A 23,112-nucleotide genomic window follows, 5' to 3' on the forward strand; every position below is an offset into this window, starting at 1 on the left:
AATATACCTAATGTTTTATTAGTTATTATAATATAGTTATAATAATATTATATATTATAATTAATACTCACTAGTTATTATTATTTTTTTTATTGTATTTATATGTATTGGATTATAATATATATATAAATATAAACAAAAATATTGATATTTCAATTATATTATAATATATTATATATAGATCAATGCTAATAATATTATCTTATTATTATTTAAAAATTGTATGATATACGAGTCAATAAATTAACATTTTAGATGAATTTGTTTATTTAATTACAAAAATCACACTTATTTAAAAAAAGAATTAAAAAGAATTTTTTTATTGTTGTTATAATGTTTAAATTATAATTTACAATACTATTGGGTTAAATTGTTTATCAAATATTTAAAATTATTATTAACTGAATATTATGTAATAAATATTATGATAATATTGATAATATGTTGTTAAGATAACATGAAAATAGCGGCCAAATAATTTTTAGTAATGTTACAGTAGGTAACATTCTTAAATATTATTGTAACAATAATAAAATATTTTACTAAATGTTACTGTTTTGTAAACAACATTTATATAACATTATAAGAATATTCTTTTTCTGTCTGGGTACGATATTATAACATTGTTATATTTTGTTTGTTTCGTTCTTTAAATGTTGTGTTAAAAAAGATAGGTGTTCAAGAATAACAATGAAAGACCTCGTTGTAGTAATGTTTCTGCAACGGAAGAAAGTAAATTGGTCGAATTGGTCGCAAAATATTCAAACGTGTTGGAATGTAAGAAATCGGATCACAGTGTTTGGCAGTCCATGATTTCTATATAGTTGAAAATCCAAGAATAATTTACTGACACAATAGGCAGTTCAAGAGACGTAAGTAGAAATTAATAAGTTTTACTTTGGTTTAAAGGTGTGTTGCGTCCCGATCGGTCGATATATACATCAACGTGCGGAATAAATATGTCGTGTATTTAAGTGTATATTTAAAATATTTATTAAAGTAAAAACTCGCACGAATAAAATAATATAAGCTTATATACAGGGTGATTCTTTTATCATTGAACACTCATTATTTCAAAATTTGTTGACTTTTTTCAATTTTTTTTTTCAAAATGTTTAGTTTTATGCTTTTCTAGGATTATAATTTTTTTTATTTTTTTCACACTTATATTTAATAGTGAAACCTCTATCAACTATTGATTTTCAAATGGCAACCTATATTTTAAACGTCATATAATAATAGGGCTATTTTTTTTATGAATTTTAACATATTAATTATTATTTTCCATTTAATCGTTAACGAGTTATAGCTGCTCAAAATTAGATGGTTTTAGGTTTTCAGGTGTTCGTCTCAGTGTCTCACAGGTTATAACGGCTAATTACATTGATTAAAATTTAAAACACAATTATTGTTTGTTCGACCCAGGTAATAATATCTTTATAGTTTTGTACCTGCCACTACTACTAAAAGGTACTTACAACACGAATACGGATTATGGACTTTAGACAGTTGTAGTGGACTTTGATATATATGATATCACAGTCAAATTATAATCAAAGTTTGATCATTAACATATTTTACAATTTTTTGATATCATAGTTTAGTGATTACAATATCATAATATGAAACATGTCTTCATGATATTATGAAAGTACCTCCTAAACAACCACGTAACAAAAGATAATACTTTAGCTATAGATAAACTCCCAATTGAACTGCTACTGTCGATTATCGCTTACGATCCCAATTAAACTCACAAAATTATCTTATAACCCGTTGTCCGTGGTTGCTGGTTTATCACTAGGTACTGCAATACTGCCTATTATTAAAAAAATAAATATTAGTAGTAACCACGGCTATAGATATTAATGGTTGCACGACGATGACAATTTTTTGACCGTGCAATGTTCTTATCAAAAACCTCCAGACTGCTAGAGCTTTTAGTGGAACTTGTAGTCAACTGTGTGCGCCACTCGCCAGTCGGCTATAAATATTAGATTTAGATACTAAAGCCAAGCCCAAAAAGTTATTAATTTTATGATTAGTAATAATAGGTAACAGGTGAGTAATTATTAATATTTTGTATTTGATAAAACAATTATTATTATACACCTAGGTATATAAAATGTAATAATAAGTAAATATAAAACCATAATATAAAGTTATAACAAGCACAATATTATTAAATTAATGCATGTTGTATAATTTACTTGGAGAGTTTTTTTAGCATGTAACCGATTTCTTATTGTTTTTAGTAAATGTGGCACATCAGAAAACACAAACACTCTTCAGGTGTTGTCAAATGGATTCACAAATGAATTTTGAAGTTGATTTAGTTTCCCACTTACACCCAAAACATTCCACAATGTTCTGTTGGTACATGCACCATCGCTCGTTATCCCTAATACTTCTACACCTGCATTTTCAAGAAGCAGTATGGCTTTTGTGACTATTTTAGCAAGATCGATTCCTATATAATTGGGTAATTAATCATAATGTTTATTTGTATTAATTACAATTATAATTAGATACCTTTCACTGATCCTCTTGATGTAAAAACTGCAATAGGTTGATGTAAATTCTCAGCTAAACCTTGAATCATCAACACAAGAGCGTGATTAGCTTTTTCCAATGATTTATTTTCAAAATCATCTCCCAAGTCTTCTAAGCCATGGTATGTTAAGGTTTTTGAGTTGACACTTATATTTTCTTTTAAAAAAAATTTCATCGTATACCAGTATAACCTTTTTTTCATATTTATTTTTCACATCAAATTTTTTTTTTTAGAAGTTTGAAAAACTTCATCAAACCCACATTCAATCTTAACAGCTAATAGATGTTTTCTAAGGGTTGTTACGCAAGGCTAAGTAGCAAATTCTGTTCTCTGAGAAACTTATACCCTCCTGGAAGCTATGATGGGTAAACGTGTTATTTTATATTATTATGATGTTTTATTTAAATTAATATTATTTTGTTTACCTAATCTGAAACAACAAGCATAAAAGCATCCAATTTTCATTGTAACGTCTGTTCTTAGGATTTTTGACTTTAGATGCTGAATAAATTTCCTTTACCATTTCACATTGACCCGGGGAAATATTTGATTTCATCAACAATTCATCAAGATTCTTTTCGGTTATATTTTTCATTTCATTTTTCATTTGGTTTAATTGATTTTGCAATACTTCTTTTTTTATTTGTGTACGTTTATTTTTTTTTCCTTATGATGTTGGTTGATTTTAAAAGTCGTTAGTAAATTTTGTTTTTATTAGGAGAGTAAAATGTTCTAATTGTTTTTTTATTAAGTAAATTTGTATGTTTCTTTTGTATTGAGTATACCAAACGTTTACACCAAGAACAAACATTGCATTTACTAAAATATTAAATTTAATGGTAATATTTTATAATATAAACTATTATATAAGATTAATTTTATAATTATATTGTATGTACTTTTTTATAAATAAATACAATATATTAAAGTATTAAATATTTAGGTATATTATACTACCTATTGTCATCGTTCAGTACTATTAAACATTTATTATGTCGCCAATAACCATTAGATTCTATATACTGAGTTCCAAATGATGCTCTTATATCAGGATAGTTTATGGAAGAAACAGCTCCTTGACAAAACTTAATTTCATCCAGAGTGTACAAATATAATTTTAAATCTTCAATATTTTTTATGACAGTATCTGGTAGTCCAATATCTGATGGTGTAATCTCTTTATCATTGATATGTAGAATTACTTTTCAACCTAATTAAGTAAAATTACATTGTTATTGTTTAAGAAGAGTGATCGCTTCATCATCCTTATAAGTCCATAAAATACTCTTCCTTAACTAATTTCTTCTTAAGATTAGTTATATATTAAATATACATTTATTATATATCAAATCAAACAATATTGTTATTTATACCTTCGTTTAAAACAAGTTGTTTTTCAATATGCCTTTTATAGTTAGGTTTGAAAGCACTTAATTTATGAAATACAATAACTGGCTCATATCCTATGTATTCTATACTTTTATTGCAGTACCTGTTATTTGGTAAATGTATTGTTTGAATATTTTGGTAAATAAGTTGAAAAACAGAATTTACCATCATTACATCAATCTATAAAAATTGTTATGTATCGCATTAATAAAATAAACTGGTAGACGACACATAATAATAATTATATAAACTTTTTATTATAATATTAACATGACGTCTACATCTAGAATAACGTGGTTAGCTCCACAGTAACGTAACGCACATTTTTATTACGATCGCGTCTCTATGGCACAGTCCGCCAGAGCGCGTCTCTTACATATATATAACACTACCTCCCTTTTAGTTTATAACAAGAATAATAAAGAATATTAAAAAATAAATAATAAATTAACATTACAAAATTATTATACATAAAATAATAACAAACAAAATGAATATAAAGTAAATCATAATTTAATTATTATAATTGATTTTTTTTTTTTTTTTTAATTTTATAAGATATATACAATCTGTACCCGTTAGGCACAATAAGAATATGTGATATAATATTTTGTACATGAAATCATGAGGGAAGAAGCCAACCAGTGAAGGCACTACCTAATTGTATATATATATATTTTAATTATTCGGATTATTCATTTAGTAAATCACGACACCAATTTCTTTTTAGTCGACGTGTTGGGTTGCCTGGAATTGTGCGAGAAGCTAAGTTGGATATAAGGGGATTAGGATGATATGGAAGTCTGTTGTGAAATCTTTTGTAATATGTTATGGCTTCAGCATGAACAGTTTTTATGTTTAGATCTGTGTGCAGAGAGTAGTTGGAGACATATGGTGGGGCTTTAGTGATTAATCTTAAAATTTTATTTTGAACGGTTTGGATTTTATTTACATTAGTTACTTTCGCATTGCCCCACAATTGTAGGCCATAAGTCCACATGGGCTTGATTAATGATTTGTATATGAGAAGTTTGGTGTTTAATTTAGTGTGCTTGTTAGATATTAGTGGTTTAACTGAGCGTAGTCGTTCATTTAGGGCGAGTTTTTTAGCTTTGATATGAGGTCCCCAGGTCAGGCGACGGTCAAAGATTAGGCCGAAGTACTTAACCGATTGGGATGAAGGGATCGGTATGTTATTAAGAAAGACTTCTGGGCAGGGAGGGAGACGAAGAGTGAATGTAGTATGAATGGATTTTGATTGATTGACTTTAACTCGCCATTTATCATACCATACAGAAATTAGGTCAAGGTGGTTTTGAAGGTTTAAAGAAGCAATGTGAGGGTCTTCATGTACTGATATAATTGCCTTATCATCCGCAAATTCAGCTACAGATGTTGTTGGAGAGGTAGGTTGGTCTGCTGCATATACATTGTAGAGTATAGGTGAGAGAATGCCACCTTGAGGGACTCCTGCGCTAATTTTTTCAATATTAGAAAAGGAAGAGCCAAACTTGACTTGGAAGTGACGATCCGTAAGGTAATATTTAATGAGTAAGAAATATGTTGAGGGAAGAAAAGCTTTTATCTTAAATAGTAGCCCCTCATGCCAAACCCTATCGAAGGCTTGTATTGAAGACATCAAGGAACACGCACGAGCAGTATTTTTTCTTTTCAAGTAAGAACGAAATGGTACCCACTAATTTATGTAGTTGATGAGTTGTAGAATGAAAGGCACGAAAGCCAAATTGAGTGTTCGGAAGTATGTTACTTGAAGAAATGTATGGCAGAATTCTTTTAAGAATAAGCCTTTCAAAAATTTTTGCAAAAAATGGCAAAAGATTTATAGGTCGATATGAAGAGGGAATATCGGATGGTTTTTTTGGTTTTGGAAATACAATTATTGTCGAAAATTTCCAAAGTTGTGGAAAGTAAGCTAATCTTAGAGAGGCATTTATCAAAACCGTTAACAGGACAATTGCTCTTTTTGGAAGTCATTTGGCTACTTTCGCTGTGATTAGATTATAACCAAGGATTTCTTAAGGCTATAGTTTTGAATTGCATTTTAATATCATTAGGAGTAAAATATTTCGACAGAAGAGTAGGTGGTAGGGGGTTATTGAAAGATCTATTAAATAAAGCTGTGTGTTGAGGAATTTGTATATCAGAATGTGGCGTGAAAATTTTTGTTAGGTGACTTTTTAACAGTTCTGCTTTGTCAACATCTGAAAATGCTAATCCACCGGATGGGTTTATTAGCGGAGTCTTTGGAGTGTGTTGTTGCAGAGACTTTTTAGTGGCTAACCAAAGACTACCGTCTTTCGATGACAAATTTGCAAGGTAGTTGGCTTGTGTTTGATTTTTGTGGCTCGAAAGAATTTTTTTTAGAGAGTTTGCCAGATTTTTGAAATTACGCTTGAGGGATGGGAGGCGATATCGTTGATATAGGGCCCTTGCTCTGCGTTTGTTAGATATTAATATGCGAATATATTCAGGGATCGAGGGGGAGTGGTTAAAGTGTTGTCTGTGTGAAGTGCTAGCATCCCATGCTGCAGTTTGAATAACATTCGTGAAACTATTAATGGCATCATCAATTTCTTGGGTGGTTTTAAGGCTAATTTTAAGGTTAATGTTTCGATTAACCAAGTCATGGAATTTTTGCTTATCAGTGGTCGAGTGGAAAAGCTTTGGTGGACAGGAACGAATTGGAGGAGCAGCACTAACAGTTAAAAGGAAAGCGGAATGGTCCGAACTAGGTTCAAGTAGGTTGCTAGTTGTATAGTAAATGTTGCTCGGTGTGTTAGAAACGAAAATGTCAAGTATATCGGGTTTTTTGCGAAGTGAGGTTGGCCAATAAGTTGGTCCAGGGGGAGCAAGAGCTTTGAAGCCTTTCTGTGTTATGAAATTGTGAAGTACATTACCTCTAGGGTTATTTGTGCGGCAGCCCCAGCTGTGATGTTTGGCATTATAGTCGCCGCCTATAATACAATTATGGCTAAGTGTGGTAAAGTATTCAACGTAATTTTGAAAGTTCATATTATGTCGTGGTGGAGAATATATTGCTGCTATTGTGGTCGGTACGTTGTTGAGGTACATTAATATGGCACAAGACTGTAAATTTGGTTGGCAGAAGTTAGGAAGGGCTTGGTATACCAGGGAGGTTTTGATATAAATTGCAGCACCTCCGTGCGCAGTATTATCTGGGTGGTTGGTTTTTAGGAGATTATACCCAGGTATGGGAATATGGGAATATTTGGTGAAGTGCATTTCAGATATTAGAGCAATATCAATACGTTTTTCTTGTAGTACTACCTGTAGTTCATTTTGGTGATTTTTTAGGCCGTTAGCATTAAATAGGAGAATTAGAAGTGAGTTACTTGTAGGGGATGACATGTTTTTTTTTTTTTAGTCTAGAAGTTTTGTGATTACTTTGGTTAGTAGGGCAATTAGAGGATTAATTAATTGTTTAAACTCGTCAATGAAGGTTGACATTATTTTGTTTATGTCTGGAGCAGGTGAAGGTACCGTATGATTGGAATGAGAATTGGAAGTAGCTTGGGCGTAGGTAGGAGTCGACTCTGAAGGGTGTGTTGTGGAGGCTTTCACTGTGTGGGTATCTTGTACATTGGTATTTTTATAGCTAAATTTATTTGATAAGTGATTACTTGATTTTGGATTTTTTCTTCGTTGTAGATCTTTATAGATGGTGCAGCCTTTGTAATTAGATGGATAATCGCCAGAGCAGAGAGCGCACTTGGATGGGGCATCACGGGAGTTCGGACAATCTGATGATGAATGATGACCACCGCAGCGAACGCAGCTAGCTGGATAGCCACAATAGGATTTAGTATGTCCGTATACTTGGCAATTAGTGCATTGGCTAATAATTTTAGGCTTGTATGGTTCCTCCACCTTTATTTTTGTGTGGAGAAGTGACGTGAGTTGAAAGATGTCGTTGGATTGGCTGGTTGGTTCAAGGTCCACAAAGAACAGTGGTAGTGGATTTTTATTTACTTTGTGTAGGACGGCTGATACCTGTCTGACTTCAAAAAGACGTTGTTCGAGCTCTGATTTGATTAACTCCAGTGGAGTAGTTGGATGAAGATTACGAATGACAACACGAGTTGGTTTATCTTCTTTAAGCTGAAAGGTATGAAATTCAGCTTTTTCTTCTCTTAAGAAGCGGACCAGCGTTCTGTATGAGTTTGGATTGGTTGTTATTATTTTGAGGCGGTCTGCCAGAGCTTTGCAGTGAAAATTGTCGACACCAATTATCTCAATGAGCTTAGTGCACAGATCAGTAAAAGTAACATGTAGTAGTCTTGAGAATATTGGTGGGGGTAAGGCGGTCTTAGGTTCAACGTTAAGGGAAGCCTCAGGTTTTTTATTATTATTATTAGTTGAGTCAGTCGTTGGGAGTATTGGCTCGTGATCATTTGATGATAAAACTTCGTAACGATTTGCGGAAAAAAAAAACTTTTTATTTTTATTCACCGGAGTTTGTGGAGAGTTTTGTTCAGACGAACTAGAATGATAACGTTTACCATCCTTTGTTGATTGGACCAAAGTCCAATTCATCGAGTCGTCATCTATGTTTTCGACAACGTCTTCATGATCATTAGTTGTGTTTAAATGTGTAGATTGTGTATTATCACTATTTTTATTTTTGCTTTTCTGTTTCAATGGCAGATTAGGAGGCCGCGACATATTATCTTGAGAGTAAAGGTCGTCGTGCACGTTGGAGCGATACGCGACGAATGTTGTTGTATAAGCAGTAATTGATTGGTTTTAAACGCACAATTTTTATTTTAACATTTTGAAAAACGACGTGCATTGAGCGCACTTGCGCTTTTTTTTAAGTTAAGTATTATTATAAACTAGGCGATTGTGAATTTTTTGGTAGTAAACTTGTCGAATTCGAACACGAAATGATAACGGGATCGCAACAATTATAGGAGCGTATAACATACGTGTGTAACGGGTAAGGTGCAAATCGCAACTGATAATTGATTTAAATTTCAAATTTATAAATATTTAAAATACATTTATAATATAGATTAGTTAGATCTGTACCTTGCAGGTAAAATGCATTTCCTTTTTATGCGAGTGGAACTAGGCTCAGGAGTTTCACTATGGTCTGTTTCCTTGTTACTATCGGTTACATTATCTTTTACATTATTAAAGTCCTCGTCATCAAATGTTTCATTTAAACTCTCATTAAAAATTTCATTGTAAAAATTACCACTTTTAATAATCTGATCTACATGTCTTTTGTGTATACTATCATTAGTTTGATCTTTACACAAGTAAACTGATCTACCTAAGCTCTCAACTACCCTACAAAATTTCCATCCTCTCTGGTTAGGTTTAGTATAATCTCTTATAAATACCTCCTCTCCAATGTCAAAATTTTTTTTTTTAATTTTACCCTTATAATTTTTCATTTCATTATTACACTTCATCTCATTGTTAGAATTTAATGTATTTTGTTTTAATCTGTCAAACTGTGTTATAACATCTCTCCCGAACATCATTTTAGTTGGAGTTTGATTTGTGCTAATATGGGTAGTATTCCTGTAAAAGAATAAATATTTGCATAGTGCTGACTGTATAGATATATTTTTGTTATCAGCTATAATTTTTTTAAAACCCAACTTAAATATTTTTACAGCGTTTTCTGCTGCACCATTACTTGATGGATGATATGGAGGGCTAGTTAGATGTTTAATACCATTTAATTGACAAAAATTACTAAATTCAGTGGATGTAAAAGGCGTACCATTGTCTGTTACAATAGTATTAGGTAAACCAAACCTGGCAAAAACCTTTTTTAATTTAATTAATGTATTACTAGTATCAGCCTTTTTAACTTTAAATATTTCTGGCCATTTTGAAAATGAATCAGATATAATTAGAAACATTTTATTCATAATTGGACCAGCATAGTCAATGTGAATTCTATTAAAACATTTATAAGTTCTAGGCCATTTAGTTAAAACTACTTTTAAAGGTTCAGGTTTATGCATAATACAAATGTCACAACTTTTTGCAATTAATTCAATGTCCTTGTCAATATTGGGCCACCAAAAATATGATCGAGCTAGACTTTTCATTTTAACAATACCTAGATGCGTACTGTGTAATTCAGTTAATAGAAGTTTAGTGAATTTTGTGGAAATTACTACTCTATACCCCCAAAATAAAACTTTGTCTTCAACATGTAATTCTAACTTACGGTTATAAAATGGTTTTATGTGATCAGTTATAACGTGAGGCCAATTACTTAAAACATAAGTAACAATTTTTTTTAAAACTAAGTCTTTAGCAGTTTCAGTTCTAATTTGAAGAAAATCAATTGGTAAATGTTTTATTACCCAATTCACTACATCTGAATTTTCATTATTATGTGAAATATTTTTAGTTTCTAATATTAATCTAGATAAACTGTCTGCAACAAGATTATCTACACCTTTAATAAATTCAATTGTATAGTTGAAACCTGACAAAAAAAATGCCCACCTTTGGATGCGACCAGCGGCCATCTTTGGGATAATAAAAGTGCTAATAAAGGTTTGTGATCTGACTTAATTATAAATTGTCTCCCTAGCAGATATTGATGAAATTTAGTAACAGCCCACACTATAGCAAGTGCTTCCCTGTGTATAGATGAGTAATTTTTTTCTGTTGTTGTAAGGGAACGTGACGCATATGAAATAGGTTTTTCAACATTGTTTGCAAATCTATGAGCTAATACTGCACCTATGCCAATATTTGATGTGTCAGTAGATAAAACAATTGGAAGATCTGGGTTAAAATGAGTTAAGACTTGATTTGAACTTAGAATGTTTTTAATTTCATTAAATGCTTCCATACATGAATTGTTCCATTTAAAGACCACATCTTTTTTTAAAAGATTATGTAATGGACCTGCTATAGTTGATAAATTCTGAATAAAATTGCCATAATAGTTTATCATACCTAAAAACGATTTTAATTCAGTAACATTAGTTGGAATTTTAGTATGTTGAATACATTCTACTTTATCTAGGTCAGTTTGTAAACCATCTTTATTAATTATGTGCCCTAAATATTTAATTTGCTTTTGGAAAAATGAACACTTACTGCGGTTTAATTTAAACCCTGCTTTTTTGCAACGTTCTTGCACATTTTTTAAGTTATGATAATGTTCACTGAGATTTTTTCCTGTAACAATGATATCATCTAATAGGTTTGCAGTATAGGGACAATCTTTAAAAACTTTTTCAACTTCCCTTTGAAAAATTGCTGTTGCAGGCTTTATGCCATACGGCATACGTAACACTTCATAAGTCCCCTTGTGTGTGCTCCATGCTAAAAGTTTACTAGTATTATCATCTAATTTTAATTGATTGTAAGCATTACTGAAATCTAGCTTTGAAAATGTCTCACCACCTTGTATTATAGCAAATAGTTCCTCAATCCTAGGAAAAGGGTAATGAATATCTTTAATGTATTTATTTATTGTTGTTTTGTAATCAGCGCACAGCCTAATAGAACCATCTGGTTTTAAAACTGGGACTAAAGGTGTGCCCCACTGGCAATCATCATTTTTCTTAATAACACCTGCTTCCTCTAATTTTATTAATTCTTTCTCTACTGCCATTTTATGTGCAAACGGAATAGTGCGATGCTTACAAAATATTGGTTTAGTTTCTTCACTCAATTCCAAACTAACATTATAACCCTTATTTCACCAAGACCACCATCGAATAACTCACTATATTCATTTAATAAACCCGATAACTCATAATCGCCTTTAACAAAATTTGTTTGTGACCATGTGATGTTGAATGCTTTCATTAAATCTCTACCAAACAATAGCATAAAATTTCTAATACTTTTTAAAACTATAAATTCTGTTTCCACAACCTTATCCTTGTACTCAACTAATGCCTTAAATTTACCTGTTGGCTACTTGGCTCAGATGTTGAACCGTCAAAAAAGGTTAAATTAACATTGGATGACTCTAAACAAAGATGTCCTAATTTTTTATTAAAAATCTCTTCAGTGAAAAAAGAACTGGTTGCCCCTGAGTCTAATTCCATTTCAATGTCTATACCATTAACTTTAACTTTAATAATTTCTGGAGGTACAAAACTAATATAACTATTAACATTAAATAAATCAAATTCTTTAAATACATTATCTGACTTAATGTCAATATTCTTAACATCGATACTACTTTTACATATAATTGCTAAATGACCAACTTTAGAACATTGTTTGCATTTGTAATTTTTATATTTACACTTAGAAAAATCATAATTCTTTTTTCCACAGTGGAAACAAGCTTGTTTGGGCGTTATGCAACTAGTTATGATAGCGTGGATAAAGATACCGTCCAAAAGCCATACCTGATACCTCGGACTGTTACCTGTTGGCGCGCGTGTGATGCGAACCATTTTTTTTCACCCATCGTTTTAATGTTATATTGTGTTGTCACCGTCAATTTACCGTCACCGCGCAGCGCACTTCGTAACGATCACCGGCACCGTGCAATCACCGAGTTTCACCATCACGTCTGCCGTTTTTTCCACTATCCGCTAAACACCATCGCTCACCAGGAACGTCGTTGCCCTGTTGCAGTTGTCCAGCCACCAACACCATATTATCACGGTTTATTATACTTAGTTTTTTTCCCTTTCTTATGTTTTATTATTTGTGTATTATTATTAAGAGCCCTACGCCGGCCGGCACCTTTGTGCCCCTGTAATTATTTTATAATATTGTTTACTTAAAATAGTAGGCCGCCACCCGGCATAGAGTCAACCAGCACATAGTTGTTCATTATTATTCCATATACCTATATATACCATACAGTCCACATTAGCGTAGTAACAAGCTAAATTTGAATCTGTCTTACCTTGACTTGACTTCTTTGATGTACCTGCTTGACTGTTTTGCGTCGTGCCTCCTTGACCGCCTCCGCCTTTTGATTTGAAGTTGCTGGTTCTCTTGAATTTTTTTTCAATCTTATGTATGTCAGCCGTAATATGCGTTGTCTTAATTGTCGCTTCTTTTTTTAACGCAAGTTCAACAATTTCATTTAATTCTTTATCTAAATCTTCTTCACAAAGTCGGTCTTTTATGATACCATCATTTAGACCAGTGATAAACTTGTCTTTTAAAGCAAAATTTAAATTTTTTCCGAATTTGCATTGTGCTGCAGCATTTTTAATTTTAATGTACCAATCGTTTACCGAATCGTGTGAATCCTTACGTAATGAATAAAATTCTTCGCGTTTACGAAAAAATGAAATTTTTGGTGCAAATTGTCTGGTTAATAATGTACATAATTGAGCGTAAGTACACTGGGCTGGTGGTAAAGGATCGCATAAATCTTTTAACATAATATATGCCTTTTCCCCCATGCAAGTAATTAAAAGTGGTACCTTGCGTTCTTCGGGAATCATATTTGCAAGAAAATACTGTTCCATGCGTTCTTGATATACTGTCCAATCACCGTCTGGTTTAAATTCTGAAAGAACACCAATTGTACCATACATGTATACTTCGTTAACAGTAGCTATTTCTTATGAACCGCCTTGGTTGTTGGCCATGTTTGAATTTCCCTTTTTCACCATTATTTGTATAAAAAAAAATGGACAAAACGTCACCGATTTTCATCCGTTTTAATCCTGGACGTTATTGACGCCGTGTCAATTTCACTACGCGTGCGTGTTTTAAACCACTGTTATGTATCGCATTAATAAAATAAACTGGTAGACGACACATAATAATAATTATATAAACTTTTTATTATAATATTAACATGACGTCTACATCTAGAATAACGTGGTTAGCTCCACAGTAACGTAACGCACATTTTTATTACGATCGCGTCTCTATGGCACAGTCCGCCAGAGCGCGTCTCTTACATATATATAACAAAAATAATAATACAACTTTCTAATTTATACCTACAATTTAATTTTAGTAAAATAAAAATAATTTTCTATCCAACAAGAAACATAGTTTTAAAATAAAGTTAAAAATTTAAGTACAAATTATGATTTGCTTATAACAAAATGTAGTTAGTTATTTTACCTTTCTCTTCTTAGGTGATGATGTCTGAATACAGTACAAGTGATCATGTTTTATTAAATCAATATTTGGAGAACTTAAATTAAATGAATTTAAGGTATCCGTATGAGGAAGATCTAATGTACTATCCAAGCTAGATGTGCATGCCTTATTTAATTCACTATCCTATGATAAATTAAGTAATTGTATTTTATATTAATGCTGTATTATATTTATAATTATATTACTATATTTAAAACTTAACTAACTTTTATACTTTCCAAAGAGGCATAAATCTTTTTTTACAAGAATCAGGAATTGCTCCTTTTTTAAATTAAATCTTTTCAAAAATATCTAAATATTGATAATATTACAAAAATATTGTAATTTTAACGACTGATGAAAAGTGAAAATAATATTAAAAATTAGTTTATCGTGTACTTATTAGACTCTTGACCAGACTCCCATTTACTGATGATATCAGAGTCTTGAAAATGGGTAGCACAAAAATGGTAACTTTTTTTAATAGTAAATCCTAACACTTCTTCCCATTTTTTCTTCATATTTTCCTCATTTTGTGGTACTTTAAAAATAGTTTTGGAGATGGTATGAAATTCTCGCACACAACAATAGTTTGGCATATTTATGTTTGAAAAAAAAATATTTGTTTTTTTAAAATACGAAATAAACTAATATACAATGCAAATATGTAGTACTCTATAGTCTATTACTATAAAAATAATAAAATAACAAAAGAAGCCAGAACATAATAGATAGTAATGACTGATAAGTGGTTATAAATAGTCCACTAAATCATAAATACTCATTTATTTGCGACAAACAATACCAGTAATCAACAAACAATAATTATGATTAATTTTTTATACATCAACGTAATTTAAAAAAAAAAAAACGGGATTTGAAAAATAATATGACTGTATGGTATATCACAAATTCCGCTAAAAGCGCTAGTAATCTGGAGGTTTTTGATAAGAACATTTAACGCCGTTATTTTCTGCAACCCACTATGCCGTCACGCAACCATAGTATCTATAGCCGTGGTAGTAACTGTTAATATATGTTACAGATAAAAACTTGTTATTGTTACTGTAGTAGACAGTCTGTATCTTATTATTATTATAAATAATAACCTAACCTATACACTTATAGAATATGGATTGAGTAGACTGAGTAAACTAAGGTCTAATGTCTTAAATGACATATAGAAAAAATAAAAATAGTTTACTTTTATGTATAACGATTTACTTCAATACAAACTAAGTAACCTATCCATTTGGAGTTAAGAATGCATATACATGGCTGTTAATTCAGTTTAATTTTTAACGTGGAAATTAACAAGAATTTGTAACATGTTCATACTTACTAAAAATATAATATACATTAATACAGGTTGAAGTCACAAATATTTATTTGCTTTAAAATATGCAGAGGAGTTGAAAAAAAAAAACCTGTCAAATCATTTTTTTTAATTATAAATAAAACCGGTATACTTTTACAAAACTAGTCTACTTTTTAATGAGCATGTGTTGGAATTTTTTATTTTTTTATTGCAATTTTTTTTTTTATTTTGTTTTATACATAACAAAACATTGTAGGATTACAGAAAAAATAACAACAAGCACATACACTTTGAATAAAGTAAGTTTGTTAAAATTATTTTAAACACAATTACATCTTAAGAAAACAACTTATTTTAATGTCACTAAGGCCAAGCTTTTTTCAAAATTTATATTTTGCATACATGTCATATTTTTAATTGAATATCTATTAATATTTTTAATGCAAAGTTTATTAATTCTAGTTAATGTTTTTTTTCATCTTTTAGAAAAATTTAATATAATATGTTCTACATTTTTAAAATAGTTACAATATTGCTGAAGCAGAATTATTTAAATTTTGATCAGATTTTCAATCATACATTTATACATTTATAATTTCCTTTATAAAATACCTGATACACTTTTTAGTTAAATAATATACTTGCATAATATAATGTATTTTTGATGCACAAATAAGTTCATATATAATAAATTTTTCATAAAAACCAGGCCCGTTATGAATTCATAATTTCTATTAATATTATTATGAGCCGCTATAAAATTGTACCATCATTTTAAGTCCAGGACTATGGATAATTTATTTCTAACTTGATGATACAGTTAAACCAAAATTTTCGTTATGCAGTTATGCAAAATATGAGTAATGATTTATGTATTCAAGAAATTAGAAATTATTTTCCAATAACCCCAGATCTAAAACAATAGTAAAATTTAAAAGTGGCTCTAATAATATTAATACAAATTAGAAATTCACAAAGTTCCCAGTTTTTAGGAAAATTTATTTGTGCATCAAAAATGTATTATATGCAAGTATGTAATTACTTACTAAAAAATGTTATTACTTGAATTTATTACTTTAATAGAAACTATTTCTAATATTTAACAATAAATAGGCTTCAATACCATAATTTACCAAAAGGCAGATACAAGCCGAGGGCAAAGGAGGCAATGCAACAGTTGCTGATAGACAATCTTTTTTTTTTTTACTTAATAAATATCATTGTCTCCCCCATTTCTCTAATCTGCATCTGCCTTTACAAAATGTCTAATATCAGTATTTGGCATCTTGCTATGTAAAACAATACAATTTAAAATTAAAATACAATATGTTATGTTCTTTTAATACTTTATATTAACATTAATGATTAATCATACATCATAAAAATAAATACTAACCTATCTTGCCTCGTTACAAATATTCACTTAAATAATTTAACAATACCTAAATTTTTATTTTTGCTAATCAATACACCAGCAAGCTATAATATTTCATATTTATCTTTTAGGTTTAAAACTTAAATGATTGATGTTGTAACCTTATTTAAATTCAAGTATGAAATATCATACAAATTACAATACATATTTTTCATTTTCAATTTTTAGTTTTATATACATAATGATTGGTAATAGATTTCCTCTGGAATGTTGGTTGGACTCAATTGTTTACACTTCTTTCAAATTAGTTGATAAGATATCTAAAAAATTACAATAAAAACCTAATAGGTAACTTGAATAATATTTCACTTAAACTTTGTAGGTACTAAGTGTACAAACCATATTTTTAATTTTGTTGTCTGTTGAAATATTAAAATCCAATATTTTTATTTTTATTGTTTTCAGTTACAAATTGAAATATTGTTTTAATATTTATCATTCAAATCATCTGGTTATTTTTAGTGAATACATATAATCTTAGAATATTATTATGAAGAATTTTAGTATGGTATAGATTTTCTGAAATGACTTTGACTATAGAGCAACTAGCAATGTTATAGTCCTACTAGATTGTATTATCAAAATATTAATCATATTGACCGAAATAATAATTAACAAGTCAATAGTCCATATATTGCAACAAAAATTGTATAGAGCTGATGTATTAACTGAAATCAAAATGTTTAAAAATAATGATAACAAGAATTATTTATTATAGTTTTTACATATAACAATATGGTGACCAGAAATACTATTTTTTGAAACAAGTCCTAATGTCATTAAAAATGAAATAGTATTAATTATATGAAATTGTAATCTACATTTTAACAAAGTTTTGTATTAATTTATTCAAATTTTACACTTGGTATTTTACCTTTAAAAATAACTAAAATATTTATAGCTAGATACTTTAGTTTAAGTGTACTTAAATTGCATAGAATTGTTATCATAAAGACACACATTTAATGAGTTGACATAATTATTTTAAATAATTAGTTTTTTAGTAATAATAATTTAAAAAAAAATACAATTTTTATATATGACTTATGGTCTGTGATATTTGCAAAATGGGTATATGCATTGTGTAGTAAGCTGACGTAGGTACGGGAAACGTATAGGGCAAAACAACATTCCGTCACCAGAAACAGGCCACTGATTAAATTATTGTAAATTATTATAATTATTATTGTATTGTTGTTTTTTTTATATAACCTTTTTTTTATACATACTTCCTCTCCTAATCAGGGCAATGTCTCCATATAAATAGGAGCCATTCACAAGCTCTGATCAGAGAAGTCAGAGAAGTCTTACAAGTCTTACACACAACGTCTCACCTATGTTTATCCGAAGCCTCTAGGGAGACGTTCTCACAACACTTATTCTCCGGTAGAATACTATTCTGTCGTAAAACTTCTAGTTATAATAAATATATTAATTAATTTGATACAGTTCAATAAACAGTTGTAACTTAACGTTTATAAATCAAAAAAAGTCTTAATATTTATTATATACATCTTTTCAACCTCTTCCACTCCAAGTAGCAGCGAACGTGCACTCGTCGTAAAAGAAGCGAGCACCAACCCAGCGGTGAGAGCGACGGGTTACTACAATTGGCAATTATGACAGAGGAGAAGCTAAATTTTAAAAAGAACTTTTTTTAAATTTTTGTATCTGGTCACCATACATATAAATACAAAATAAGTAATACTTACTAATATTTAATAGGACTTTCCAAGTATCCAATTCACACGCGTTATCTCAATTTAAATAGGTACCTACTTCTATGTTTAATTAAATTAACAAATAAAATAAAATATATTATAAACAACGCACCATGACATATTACTATAATATAATATTAACTATTATGTCATGTTATTTTATTATAATGCTGATGTCAGATGTACTATACATCACTAGATTACTACAATAGTCATACTATATAGTACAATATGGCGTATTGTCAGACGTTACTAGTTACTAGTAATTAAGTAAAGTTGTCAGTTGTCACGAGGTTCGTGTAATCATAAAACATTATATAACTGAAATCTGAATGATAGCTTGCCAGTAATTGCCGATCTCGGATATGTACATAAACATGAATCTAATACTAGGTAATAAGTATAAGGTCTATGGTATTGGTATTATTAATTTGTGATTATACAGGACGCAAGATTATTATTTTGCTTCATAAATTGAATGTTATAGGTTGGGCGGAGTTACAGAATACAGGGGTATTCTTAACTTTTGGCTTTTCATAAACACTAATCGGTATTATTAGAATAACTTATTATGCATCGTTGTCGGTGTCGTTAATCGAAAGCGATAAGCGAATAATAGTATTTATAGTAGTAATTTTAGTCCAATTAATTATAATAAATTAAATGACAATTTATAATAAGCTATAGCAGGTAATAATAGGTATAAAATTAATATTATCACCACTCTCCGCTACACCATGGATCAATGATATCGAATTCATTACTATAATAGCTACTGGATTTAACAAATAAAAATCCCAGTTCTGATTAATTAGTACTGATGTATAACACCTAAAAACTTTCTAAAACCAATCAACTTTGAGCAGCTATAACTCGCCGACGGATCAATGAAAATTCATGAAAAAAATGTCTTTATTCATTGATGTAATTATTAATTTAAGTTGCCATTTGAAAATCAAAAGTTGATGGTGGTTTCACTATTAAATATAAGCGTGAAAAAAATAAAATTTTTATATAATTCTAGAAAAGCATAAAACTAAACATTTTGAAAAAAAAAAAGTCGGCAAGTGGGTACCGCTCTGCTGTACATTAGGGGGTGGGGTGGACCTCGGACTAGGGTAGATTAAATTTGAATGCAATGATATGTATCATTGTATACGAAAAACGATTCTGAACGGAGATGATTTGTCAGTCTATAATATATTATAATTAAATATTGTCATATATTCTATTTTGAAACAAATATTCCGATTTCATAAAAATTTAAAACTCAAACGCTCAAAACATTTTTCCTATAATGACTCTTAAAATTTTCTCTATAGCTTTTTGAAGCAAAACTTATGGAAAACATAGTGTCGAATTTTTTAACATTAGATATAAATACAAACAATTTTATGAATTTTGAACTACAAAATTATTTGCAAATATTCATGATTTTGACGAATTTTCGTCAAAATTTAAACTTCAAATGCTAATAAAAAAAATTGTGCCTATGTATTCTTATAATTTTTTAATCACTATAAGAATAACATATGAGGAACTTTGTATAAAATTTACAAGTATTTTTATAGGACCAAAAAAATTTGATCAATACTTCAAAAATACTTTTTCAGAAAAGTTGAAAATTTCAGTTGTCTATAAATAGCTCAAAAAAACTCAAAATATTTTGAAAATTAAATCATGTAAAGAAAATGCCAATCTAAATAACTGGTAAAATTTTCAAGTATCTACGACTTATACTTTTTGAATAATAACAAATATCAAAAATCATTTGAGGCTAAACCGTTATTTAACGCGGTTTTGTAAAAATTTAAATTTCAAACACTCATAAAAATTTTTGTCTGAATCCGGTAGAGTTCTTTTTACAGATATTTGAAGAAAAATTTATGGAGAACCTTGTACCAAATTTTCAAAACTTTTTGGTCGTCCAAAAATTTTTTATCGACACTTTAAAAAAAATTTCTCAAAGAAATCGAAAATTTCAGTGGTCTATAAATAATTCAAAAAAAGTCAAAATTTTTTGAAAATTTAACTATATACAGATACCACTGATATTAACATTTGGTGAAAATTTCAAGTATTTTCAGTGATTAGTTTTTGAATTACAACCATAAAAAAAATCGATTCGGTCAAAAACTGGTTTTGCGTAAAAATTCCCGTTTTTCCGTCATTTTTTTTTGTTTTTCTCGATTTTTTTGAAAACTGTTGGTAAATGTTTACCTCTATAATGCACCAAGAATATTCACTTTTCCATCGGAAACCACCCCCGAAGTTTGAAATTGAAGCATTATTTCGACTAGTTATGCTGTACACAGACACAAAAAAAACACACATCATTGTAAAATCAATACATTCATCACTTCGTTCAGAATTTAAAATTGAATAAAGTCAACACATAATGAAATAATGAGTGTTCAATGATAAAAGAATCACTCTGTATATAATAGAGTGTGAGTAGTATTACGATCTGCCTCTGAATGTCATCCACGGCTATAGATAGATACTAGAATAGATATTAGTATAGCCGTGGTGTCAGCAATATCCCTAACTGTCTAACCGTCTGCTGAGCTCTTGTCTCGGTTTCGCTTTTATATGATTTGTCATATAGGAATGGGTGCCGAAAAGACTGCTTGTGTATTCTTATACACGACTCTTATCGAAGAAACATGGAGTTTTATTTTTAGCAAAAATACATGTATGCTTGTCTATGCACGTGTGTTTCAGGTTTCTACTTTAATTGTTAAATTATTTTATTAATAAGATATTCCATACTCTCTTGTTCACGAATATTTGTATTAATTATTAAATGTAAACGTGTCATCACACCACCTTATATTTAGTATCAGTACGGACAGTACCTACGTGGTCCATAACAGGTGTATAAAAATGTACACAGTTCACAGATGATTAATTTTAAATTGGAATATTTAAGTTAATATTGGAGTGCTAAAATATTGATTTCTATTTACAGGTACGAAATTTAAAAGATAAGTATGAAAATTTAAAAAGAAAAGCCAAGAATACAGAAGTGGATAGGAAAAGGGAAATTTTTAGAACAGGAGGCGGAACTGCACGTTCCACTACAACACCCTCGCCAACACATAATATGTTGCTTGTATCATAGGGACAGAGGCAGTAGTGCTAGTGAACATTTTTAATGAAGACAAAACAGGTAACTATTACTGGTTTCTATACAATTTTCATACCAAATACATTAGAATTATCTAGCTTATTAATTGTTGTTTATTTTAGGAAAACCATTAGTTAATACAGAGAAGAAGATAGAAATTGTTGGAATAAATAGTTTGGAAGATGAATTTTTATATTCATATAATGATAATTCAGTGAGATATTTATTATGATGACCATTTATCTTGATTGGCTTTAATTTGTTTACATTTTTTACAGGTAGTACATATGGGTCATCATGCAACTGTAATGGATAATCCTGTGGCAGTTATCACATCTGATACAGTAAGTTCTTTATTAAAATTACCATTTTTCTTAATTGGTCATAATGTTTTTACATTTTTTATAGGTAGTAGAACCTATGGATCACCCTAAGGATGTTGTCACATCTGATACAGAGCAACAACAACACATGTGGGCAAAGTGGAATCCGGAAGTTTTAAAAAATAATAAAAGTGCGGAGTTAATGACCCCTCTTGCTACTAAAAAAAATATTAAGACCACTTTAGGGGACAGTGTGAAAAAATATTCATTGAAAAAGCTATATTTGATAAGAAAAATACAATATTTTGAAAATGAAGATTAAAGTGCTCAAGAGAAACACAATGCTGATGAATTGAGAACTCAAGAAAACCATGAGTTGGGACGAGCCCATTACAAATTAATGTGTGATAAGGGAGAGCATGGCCCTTGCTCGGGGTCTCGCGCTTTTATGAGAGCCTCGAAACTTGTGTATAAGTAAAATATAATAATATGAACCTTTAATAATCAATACTAATAATTGATGTATTAAAAATTAGAATTTGTATTATAAAAAATTATACATTTTTATGGGGATTTTGAAGATATTATTACGGTCACCATTTCAAAGAAACTGTCACCCAACCGTTTCCCTGCACGCTCGACCGTCGATCGGAACATAGAGTAATTACTATTATTCTATGGATTGAAACAACGATAAAAAATAACGTAGAAAACACGATATTATTAGGTTAGATTGCGTTAATTTATTTTTAATACGAATAAGACATAATAATATTATAGTCATTGATATCAGATCAAACACCACGCACCTTACTCGATTGTCAAACCATAATAAATTATTATTTATTTTTATTGTGACTATTGTCTTTAAGAATAAGGAAAACTTCGGCACTGTACACGTCTTCTCAAAATAAATTTTTATACAAGGTAAGTTATTTTAGTTTAATATATACAGCAATTATTTGTAAATTGTAGGTTACTTAGTAGGTTATTAGTAGGGTAATTATTAATCAATAATTAGTAGTTACAGAAAACTTATATACGTATTTTATTCTTGTAAATGGAAAATATGGGTACCTATAAAATATGAAATTTTACCAATTTTTTTTTTGGAGAAAATTATTTGAGTTAAGATTATATC

The 23,112-nt window shown here is 29.7% G+C and overlaps 2 long non-coding RNA genes and 1 pseudogene across 2 annotated transcripts; 2 read left to right on the forward strand and 1 right to left on the reverse strand.

Moving 5' to 3' along the window:
• Window positions 1-457: 457 nt before the first annotated feature.
• LOC126554850 (uncharacterized) lies at window positions 458-22,456 on the forward strand (annotated as a pseudogene).
• On the forward strand, window positions 2,157-2,806 carry LOC126554844 (uncharacterized). The gene is made up of 3 exons (XR_007606738.1): window positions 2,157-2,482; window positions 2,569-2,674; window positions 2,788-2,806. It is a non-coding gene; the product is annotated as an uncharacterized LOC126554844 (long non-coding RNA).
• Window positions 3,233-4,119, reverse strand: LOC126554845 (uncharacterized). The gene is made up of 3 exons (XR_007606739.1): window positions 3,928-4,119; window positions 3,512-3,764; window positions 3,233-3,373 (listed from the first exon to the last, which is right to left on the reverse strand). It is a non-coding gene; the product is annotated as an uncharacterized LOC126554845 (long non-coding RNA).
• Window positions 22,457-23,112: the final 656 nt, after the last annotated feature.

The sequence above is a fragment of the Aphis gossypii genome, unplaced genomic scaffold (genome assembly GCF_020184175.1).
Source record: "Aphis gossypii isolate Hap1 unplaced genomic scaffold, ASM2018417v2 Contig00626, whole genome shotgun sequence".
NCBI classification, from domain to species: domain Eukaryota; kingdom Metazoa; phylum Arthropoda; class Insecta; order Hemiptera; family Aphididae; genus Aphis; species Aphis gossypii.